Source organism: Cryptomeria japonica, chromosome 3 (genome assembly GCF_030272615.1).
Source record: "Cryptomeria japonica chromosome 3, Sugi_1.0, whole genome shotgun sequence".
NCBI lineage: Eukaryota > Viridiplantae > Streptophyta > Pinopsida > Cupressales > Cupressaceae > Cryptomeria > Cryptomeria japonica.
This window is the reverse complement of record NC_081407.1, coordinates 999,858,289-999,869,128: the sequence shown is the minus strand read 5'-3', so window position 1 is coordinate 999,869,128 and position 10,840 is coordinate 999,858,289. Positions and strand designations below refer to the sequence as shown.

The window sequence follows — 10,840 nt, the reverse complement described above, 5'->3', positions numbered from 1 at the left end:
CCCTGACGGTGAGAGAACCCATTGTAACCTTTACGGGTACCTTATCATCAGAAAGATTAGCAGAATCAATGACAGGAACTGTCATGACAACATCGTCCAACGAAGGATCAGATGTTGAGGGAGCCTGGCCCCCACCCTGGGTGGACACCATGAATGTGGAAAATTCAAAATTCAAAAGCTTGCAGAGCGAGAAGTTGCATGTTTGTTAACTTGGTGCTTATAGTTTGTGATAAAACTGTTATATGTGTTGTGGGTTTGCAAGATATTATATAAATTAATTCAATGAACATTCAAAAAATATTATTTGGCATCAGAATTGCTGTGTAATTCTACATTTTAATTAAATTGAAAAAAATTCAATCGAAGACATTACAATGGTAATAGAGCTAAGATCTTGCTAGTCTGCAATGTTCTAAGTTGCTAATTATGGGAGGTTTCTTCCAATCCTTGTTCTAAGTTGGGAAAATGATATTTTAACTTCCAAAATATCCAGTTGGTATGATAAATGTTTGATTAAATCCATAAGTACTAAGGCAACTCACATATTCTAAGAACATGTAAAGCTTACAGGGAAAAAATGCCTAAAAAAGGAGAGACCTTGCCTAGATCTTCATGGAGTTTCAAGGTGAATACGAAGATATAAAATTTATAATATCCTTTTATCAATATTACATGAGAAGGTATGGGAAATAATATTATTTGAAGAAGGCTTTAAAAATTGGGGAGCAAGTGGAACAATTGAAGGTTGACTTAGAAGACTCAACCAAGCACATCAATGAGGAAAAACAAAAAGATTGCACCCCAAAATTTGAAGGTAAAAATCCTTTGATAAAAGATCTCAATTTAATTTCTAATGATTATATGTTTTAGCGAGAGATCAACGAATCCAAGAAGGAAGGGTCAAATTTACAAGAAAAAATGAAATAAGAAGATTATTGGGTTATCCTTTCAAAGGTTTTAGTGGAGAAGCTTGTTGCTTTTATAAATGAAGTCAAGGAGATTGCTTGAGATGACCCTAAGTTGGAAGTTTGGAGTCAAAAGCATGTACAGGTTAAGGTTATCCCAACAATGCCTCTTATGGAAAAGGTGGATGAGCAAGTTGATTATAGATCTTGAGGTATGTAAATCATTAAAATTTAATATTTCCCACCATGTCTCTACAAGGATATTGTCATCATCAAAAGTGTTCTAAAGAGGAAGACTGGGATAAGGATGTAATTTGTAGCAAGGCGAGGGTTTATTCCAAGGGAATCCAATTTTTTTTTCTTCCATAGTTCTAACTTATTCATGCATGTTGGGGTGGGAACTTGATTCTTTTTCCAAAGAATTCTAGACGAAAAATATTCAAATTCATCCAAATCTTGAAATACTTGATGGATTTGATATCATAGTCACATAAATATTGTCCATTCCATGGAATTTGATACGTAGAGAGCTCATTATAACCTCAAAAAAGGGTAAGGTATGTGTTTGAATTTTATGTTATGAGGACTAACAAGGTTATTGAAGTTCAATGCCAACAATTTTTAGAGAGACATCTCTTTATTGAAGATAAAGCAATGGTGAAGAAAAATATATTTGTAGGATTCCCTTAGGACTATGTAAAATGGGTAGAAATAATTTTGGTAAATGGAAATGTTAATGCTCTCGCCCTCATATATCTCAAGGTTTTAGGTTGGTTGTATTTCATTGATGAGCTCACCTCTGAAGAAGTGAAAGTGTGAAAGGGAGAATCAAAACTTTATGAAAATGAATATTTGTATTACTTCAAGGTGACTAATGTTCCATACACAAACCATATCATTAACACTATTGACACACAAGATAATGCAAACATTGAAGACATTTGAAAGGCCTATGAAGGTAATCAACTCATGTTTTACATTTTACATTTCCAAATCCTTACATCTATGTATTATGGTATTGCAAAAGAAGCTAAGTGGGTAGCAATTTGTTTGGTGGTGAAGAGTATGCAATATGTGATATATATTGGTGAACATCATAAATCTCATTACCATTCCACTACTTCCAAATAAACAAAGGAGGGTGTTAAAATATGTACTTCCAAGATCATCATTGGAGAGGAGATTCCTCCATGCCATTGGTTGTGAGCACACTAATCTCGTCTCATATTTCGATTTGTTGGTGTAAACAATTATTCATCTTGGATATTATTACACTTACTTAAGTTTACTTAGGAAATGTATTTCATAGTAGTTTGGGTATGAGACACTTGGGTGTTTGTGCCACATTGGGATATTGTGTGTAGGAGAAATTCCACCTTTTATGGTGTTGATCTTGTTGTTACACTCCACATTCAGTGGGTGATCCACCTCATGTGGACTATTATATTATTTATCCTACCTACCCACACCTATTTCCTACCTACCCTTGTTTCTTATTGAGCCACATGTCATGTTTGTGTGCTCACATATCCCTAGCCTCGCCTATATAAGCAAGCTCATCTACATTGTATGTAATTTTGATTTTATTGATCATTTTCTATTGATGAGAATACAATTTATTCTTGTCCTATATTTTGTCTCTATTGTACTTTTCATTGAACTCTTGATCTTGGCAAAATCTCACACGATTCATCATCATGATACTCTCAAGTAAATCTATTTGCAAGAACCACATGAAGTACAAGTTTTTACCTTACAATTTGACTTTCCAATTCATGGTGAATCAAATGAGAAATTTTGATCTCCAATAAGGCTTGAAAAGATGCTTGGAATTACTTGGATACATATAGGGGTGTATTTCAATTATAAGAACTATTTAATGAAGCATCTTCTTGGGGGATTGATGTCACACACTTGAGTCAAGCTATATGTGCTCAAAGAATACATGCGGGTACCACACAAACAAATTTGGAATGGATTAAAAATGTAGCTAATTCATTTGATGAAATTATTATTGTAGATTTCTCACAAGAACTTTCTATAGAGTATGATGCTTCAAGAAAGGGAGTTGTCTCAAGAAATTTGATCACATGAAGTTCAAAGGTTTGGAAAAGAATTTCTCAAGGGTACATAAATACTTGTAATTCTCTAAATTTTTTTTTTGATATCATGAGATAACCCGATGACCCAGCTCAATGATCCAATCACAACTTGCCTCTAATGATCCAATCACAACTTGCCTCTGTATTTTGAAGTATAGATAAAATCTCCACTTTAGACTGGGAATAAGAACCATGAAATTTAAATAGATTTGAAAGCAACGTTTCTATAGATGGAGAACAACTCACTACGTTTATAATCTGAGCGGTGCAAATGTTAAATTAATCCTTATTCAATAAAAAATGTTAAATTAATCCTCTAGAAAAGGTTTGAAATGTGATAGTCTTAAAAGCGGCATCGAATTTGAAAACAAATGTACTGGCGGAAAGCAAAGTAAAAATTCAAATTTAAAAATGGGATACACGTTTAGAGCGGGGAAGAAGCAAATGGGCCATCCGTGAGGCATCGACTCCAACATTATGACCCCTTTAACCTTACAAGACATCATTATGAAAAGTACACTGCACCTGAAATCCATGTCACGCTTTGCTGCCATTGGCATGCCCATCACATGAGATATGTTACACTTTTACTTTGATTTACCTGAGGCCCACAACATAGCCTTTGGAAAACTAAGGCTTAAGGCTACTTAAAACCCAGAATCAACATGGGAGTGGGATGAACTGAGGGTCAGGAGCTGGGTATAAGAAAGGCAATCATTCAGGCTTTCATGCTTAGCTCCTGCCTAATGGATTCCTTTAACAAATTTTGTAGACTGGTATAGCTCTGAGATATGGGTGTAGATCTAAGAAACATCATTATTAGCACGAGGAGGAGGAAGAGCTGGAGATTAACGCTGCCGTTTACAATTGCTATTCAACAGGTCAATCGGATGCCATCCAATTCCTAGATAGACATTCACTAAACAGGTAAACTCTATGATACAAGAATATACAATGCAGAGAAAGACGCTCACTTGTTATTGTTACTTGCTTGCCTGGTTTCAAATTGTTTTCTTAAATGTATCAACGTGGGTCAAGTGGATTTTGATCGAAGGGTTAGTGGGTGTAAATTAGATATTATTGGTATCCATTTTCAAGTTCTATTACTACTAGGCATCACTGAAATCGAGTTCGAGGTCCTATTGTTAAAGATAGTATTAATTACCAGAATAGACAATGCAAGGAGATATAACCACCGGTTATATCTGAAATAACTGGTTTTACATTGAGTTTCTTGATGTATCTATCTGGATCAAGTGAATTTGAACTAAGATTTAGTGGGTTTCAGTTGCGTATTATTGAAACTCAATTTCATTTCCACTGAATACATTTTTTACTTTAAAATACTAGAATAGACAATGCAGAGAAACATACGCTTCTGTTATGATCAGATTGCTTGGTTTTAGATGTTTTTCTTCAATGTATCGATCTGGATGGAGTGAACCTCGATGGAAAGGTCAGGGAGTGTCGTTCGTGTATTATGGAGCCCTGTTCTCAAGTCCTCTGAGAACATTTTAGACCTTATAATACTAAAATACACATTGCTGGAAACATGTTCTTCTGTTATTACCGGATTCCCTGGTTTTATATTGTTTTTCTTGCTACCGGGCCAAGTGGGTTTTGATCAAAGGCTTAGTTGATGCCAATTGGGTTTTCTTAAATCATTTAAATATCTGTGAACTTTCTGTTATACACACAGAAGTCACTAAAGCTATGAACGCATCGGGATATAGCTTCTGATGACATGCTTTACAATATAAATATTAAATTGAATTCTGTTATTTTGGTTACTTAGTAGCCCTACAGATGGGCTAACATTTTTGATCAATTTCATTGCAGGAATCTTTGAGATTTTTGGGATACTGGTAAATGTTTTGGAATTCCAAGTAGAATATGTCATGTAAATTGCTTTGCCCTTTGTTTAGATTGCCCATTGTTTTTATTTGGAGCGGTCAGTGGTTTATCTTTGCAGACACTAAAAATTGTTCTAAGTCTTCAACAACACTTTTCATTAATTTTTTCATCTAATTTAATTAAATAATTTTATTTAATAAGTTTTAATATTCTTCTTCTAATTAATAATTTTTAGTTATTTAATTATTGTTCGTCTAATCTCTCTTTAATCAATTAACCTCAATTCATTAATCACTCAACCTAACTATTCCTCTTTGATTAAATAATTCTTTTAATTATTTAATCCCTTTATCCTAAACTAATCACTCTTCCAAGATTAAATATTTATTTTAATTATTTAATCCAAATCCTTATAATTAAATGTAATCTCCCCTACTAAGAGGCCGTCTGTTTCCCAATAAATTAACGCATGTTACTACATCATTGTGGTTTCAATTCACATTTCAAAACCTAATCCATGAATTATTATTAGCAATACATTTGACATTTATTATATTCAGTCCTATCTTAATTCTCTTTCCTAATCCTAATGAGGGATGGAGATTTACTCTCATAGGGCGCCGACACCACCTACAAGGAGGCTCCCTCAAGGCTGAGGACTACATCCCTACCCATCTTGGGCTCAACATCACTTCTGATGGATTTAATCACCTTTCCATACACACACCAAGCTATCCTCTCATAGGCATTAGCAAATGAATTGAAGTCTAGGCCATTAATATTATGAATGTATATGAAATTAAGTATGACTGTCATACACATTGCAGTCTATATTAATACTACCTTTAAATTCTGCATAAGAACATTGTCAGGATTCATATATTATGCATATGTATTAATAACATCCCCATGCATACCACCAAAAACAAGGATGTTACTGCCTGTAACTTAATAACAGTTCCTTTCTGATCTGATCCATGGTGATCTCCCTGGATGCTTTTGATTCCTTTCCTTTATATCTCTCAATGTGAGGGTAAGGTCACACCTCTTCATCATGTATGCCCTTTGGCAAGATACACACCCTTTCACCATTAGCACCCATTGAAAGAGTGCAACTCTTCATTATTTCTACCCTTTGAAAGGGATACAACCTTTCACAATCAGATCTGCACTTATTTAAATCAGATCTACACTTCTGATCCTAAATTATCCCCCCTTCAAATGAGTTCTCTTCTCCCTTTTATACCTCGTATTTGGGGGAGTCACAACTCATCATTTCATGCCTTTTGACCATTCATTAACTTTAATCAAATTTTAATTATATATAGTTGTATTCTTTTATATTTTAATTTGTTTTCTTTTATATTTTAATTTAATTATTATTATTATTTATTATTAAATTATATTTCAAAATGGGGACATTACATTGAATAAATTTTTAATTTATCCAATTATCCTCTCAAATGCAGGTGAAATAAATAAATAATTTATTTATTTATTTTGAACACCACATAACTCACTAACTTTCCAAATCTCTCACTCTAAGATGCCAATTTCACTCCCGATTGAACCCTTCCATCTACTCCCACTTAAGTCTTCCACTTTCTAAATTCTTCTCCCCACTCAACTAACCCATCTCTCTTTTCATTACTCACATTTGTTAATTTCATCTCTTCACTTGTCATTTTCACTTTTAGTTGAAAATAAAAATGGCGAGTTTGACATTGGATGGTTTGATTTGATTATGTTGTTTATGTTTTGAATCCGTATCTTCATTGGTTGTGTAGTTATTTTGCATAGAATTGGAGTTTCGTGGTTGGTCTAACGTTCTTTGCAGTTTTTTCCCAATTTCCTACTATGACAATCGTATTACCATTTGATTTGGGTAGACAAATTTGACAAGATCATACTTCACCCTTCTACATTTATTTGATGTATATGAAATGCACCACAGTGTCTAGAAGACCCTTGGGCCTTATCTAATGCACTGGGAACACAACACCAAGTTAGAGCCTAGATTATCCTCATCCAATGCATGGGGTATGCAACTCCAGACTCAGGTTACATGTGCCTACCAGGCTCAAAGAATTGCTATTTAAAGCACATGGAATGTATTGCTATGCCTAGACCACTTTGATTGATATTGAAACAACATAGCTTGATTGCATGTCTTCATCATGGCAGTCTCTAAACATTAGTGTTGATTTTAAGGTAGTGCTCGTTAACCACAGGCAAATATCAGATCTGTTGCCTTCCCAACCATAGATGATAAGCTCTTATTGTCACCCCCGAGCACGCTACATAAATTTCTCACCATCAATTGATCTGCTTGTACATGAATTCGATCTGCCTGATTATGATCGAACTTGCTATCTTATCTCTGTTCCAAAGAGGGAAGACCACGTCCATATATATCCGTCGAAAGGAGATATCCAAGAGTCGGCTCTGTTGGCGGCAATATTGTACACGGAAATAAAACTAGTTAATTAAGTTGTAATTGTGTTGGTTAGTTGGCAACCGAGGGGTGGTAGTTGCGGTGCGACGGTTGGAGCTCGCACCCCCCTCGGCATCTTTATATACTTCCGAATGTAACTTGTGTACGACACTTATGAAGGGAATAACATTTGATATATTGCATTTGATATCTATGGCATTATTATTTTGCATTACGTGTTTTATCTGTGTGCTGTAAGTTATTCACCCGAGGGGGCAAACATTTGGCGCCATTGCCTAGACGTACTCGAGAACGGAAGACGCGGATGGCACACGGACACGATGGGCCTACCCGTCGGTGAGATGAACCCAGAGGCCGACGACGCTCACACGGAACAATCAGCGAAGGGGAAATTGAACCCTGTAATAATCCCGACACAATGTTGAGATAAATTGTGGCGGAAAGGAAAAATAATAAAATTTTTTTTTTTGTACATGGCGTGTGCTTGCTATGTATGGAAGTGATTTATGCCCAATATATTAAATAAAGATAGAAATAAAAAAGCAGAAACGGACGAGTGGGAGGCCGCGCAGAGGGCCTTGATTCTGGAGCAACAAGTAGAATGTAGACGGAGGCTGAGGCAACTTGCCGAAGGACGACCTGCCGAAGGGTGGCCCGAGGGGAACCAAGGAGGTGTCACGGAGGGTGCAGAAGTCGATGGAAATTTCTACGCGTCACCAGAACACCGCAGGGTGCGGAGCCACAAAGAGTTTCTGGAGGAAACGAGGTTAAGGAGAGATCTAGTCGAAGAGACCCGGGATCGGTTCAGAAACTTATCCCTTACACCCAAAGAAACGGGACTCGGACTCGGCAAGGCCAACTCGGACTTGGACTCGGGACTCGGCGTCAAACTCGGCTCCAGACTCGGCTGGACTCGGGATAGTGAAAAACTCAAGAAATTTAGAGATTTTTAAATATTTAAAACCTGTTTTAGACACCCTTTATTGAATACACCTTAAAGACACAATAACATCATCAAACTCGGCTCATTTGATTACATACACAAGTATACATCAATCACATAAGCATAAACGCAAATTGCAGCTGAAGAAAATAACAAACATAGATATATAAATATTGTCAAATGTATACAATATTACAAAACTCATGGAATAAAAAATCCATGTCATCATATGATCATCCTCAAATGTTTCATACAAATACCAAAGGTAAATACAACTACAAGTCTATGGCTCAGAGGAGCCTGCACGCTCCGGCCCCAGCCCCCTGCGAAGGCGTCTAAGGTAGGTCCTGGATGATTCGATTGCCATAGCCGCTCCCCGTGACACCATGCCATGCTCACCAACATCAGGAACATCCGTGTCACTATCTGCCTTTGAATCTCCTGTCTGTGCTCGTGCTCTCCGCTCCTCCTCTGCCATGGCTACAGTCTCAACCTCTATATCTACCTGGTCGATCCAATCAATGTCAGATTCGGAGGTTAAATTTTCTCTACTTCTATCGACGCAGTTTCCCCCATATTTTTTGACGGGGGTTTGGGGGCAGCGCCCCTTGCGCGCTCCCTGTCGCGATACAAGGCGAGGTCGAGGGGCAGCGCCCCGCGAGGCCAAAAAAACTTATTACAAGTCTGAATTAGGGTTTCTTTGAGAGTCTTCCTTAGGGCTGGTTTTGCTCTTGTTGCTAATTGGGTCTTGCTTGGTGAGTGAGTATCATTCTTGAAGGTCCAAGCTAGGTCAAGTTGGTGAGTGATAAAGTCTGGAATGTCATCCTGATCTTCAAATGCCCTGAAATTTGGCTAAGTCTGGAATGTCCTGATCCTGAAATTTGACTAAGTCTAGAAAACTGAAGAATCCTCCAAAAACTAAAATTTGCAATATAACTCCTGGAGGCCCGAAACCACTCTCAAACATCCTGACAGTATATATGGAATATAACTTAAAGTATAAGTGACATTTCCTTATAACTTAAAGTATAAGGAAATGTCACTTATACTTAAATGTTATATTCCATAAAATAATCCTGACGGAGAGACCAAAATGTCAAATTTCGCCCTTCCAGAAAAACTTATTACTTTTTAAAATGTTTTTTTTTTTGTCATTTTATTAACCCAGCCAGTAGCCGAGTCTAGGGCTCAGGACTCGCCGAGTCTAGCGATTTTGAGCCAAAATCACCAACTCGGCGAGTCTGGCGGGTTTACTCTCCAGACTCGGCCGAGTCCGAGTCCGAGCCCCTGGGACTCGTTTGGCCTGACTCGGACTCGGACTCGCCGAGTTTGGGCGATTTCGGGCGAGTCTCGTTTCTCTGCTTACACCACAAAGTGAGGATCACCAAAGGGAGCCAGGAGTGGGCGCGGGTGACAACGAAGGGGAGGATAACCGTACGGTAGGTGCCACACTCGGCAGGCAAAACACCGTACCCACCTCCAGGAAGACGATCCCCATCGATGGGGAGTAAACAGAAACTGCCGAAGTTCAATGGCGATGGGAAGGAAGATCCCGTCCGCCATTGTCGAACGTGTGAAACCATATGGTCAGCAAATGGTGTTACTGACCAAAACGAATGGGTAACACAGTTCCCAGCAACTTTAAGGGGAGTGGCCATAGATTGGTACTCAGACATGGATAAGGCCAAAGTCGGCACATGGCTCGACCTGAAGAAGGAGTTTGGGATAGAGTTCCGCCTCCTGAGAGATGACAACGAAATAGTCATTGACATCTATGGAACGAAGCAGAACAAGAATGAGACTATCCGAGCCTATAGTCGGTGGCTGAAGGAACTATTGGGAAAAATGGAGAGTCAACCAGTAGATGGGTTGAAAAAGCGATGGTTCGTGGAGGGACTAAAGCATTCCCTCCGAAAGAAGATGAAAATCGTTCCACCTACATCGTACGAAGACGCATACAATAGAGCGGTGGATCTCGAGAGCGAGACCAAGACATCGAAGAAAAAGAAGAAGGATAGCTCTTTCGAGGAGGATGACTCGTCATAGGAAAGCAGCAGCGACAACGAGGTTGGGAAACAGGTGCAAGCGCTCCAGAAAGACATTGAGTGAATGAGGAGGGAATTCAAAACAATGAGAAGCACCAGTCGGACCGAAGGGGACATATGGTGCACTGAGTGCAAAGAGGAGGGGCACACAAAGGGTACTTGCCCGAAGAAGGCATTCTGCGAGATTTGCCAAGTGATGGGACACTCTACCAAGGAGTGCCCATACAACATGAAAACTCGAAGTATGCAAATGAGCCAAGTGTTGTTCACGGAGCGGGCCACAACATCCGCACCAGCGGGTACGACCCAACAAACCAACACAACGACATCATCTGGAGGTTACTGGGACAACAGATGCGATGGCGGAAGGAATAGCAACAATAACAATGATGGAAGCCGTATCTAGTATGACGCCAAGGGCCGGACCAATTATCCAATGTAGGGCTTGTAATCAGTGGGGGCACTTCGCCCGTGATTGCATGAAGGAAGCCACCCCTCAGCACCTCTGCCGATGGTGTGGGCTAGGCGACCATGAG

At 38.5% G+C, this 10,840-nt stretch overlaps 1 protein-coding gene across 1 annotated transcript in view; it reads left to right on the top strand.

Annotated features, from left to right (window-relative positions):
• Positions 1–3,484: 3,484 nt before the first annotated feature.
• Positions 3,485–10,840, top strand: part of LOC131077756 (uncharacterized) — a 29,395-nt gene continuing 22,039 nt past the window's right edge. Inside the window, exon 1 of the mRNA XM_058015303.2 lies at positions 3,485–3,934. The gene's annotated coding sequence lies outside the window, so the exon portion shown is untranslated. The remainder of the gene's footprint in view (positions 3,935–10,840) is intronic.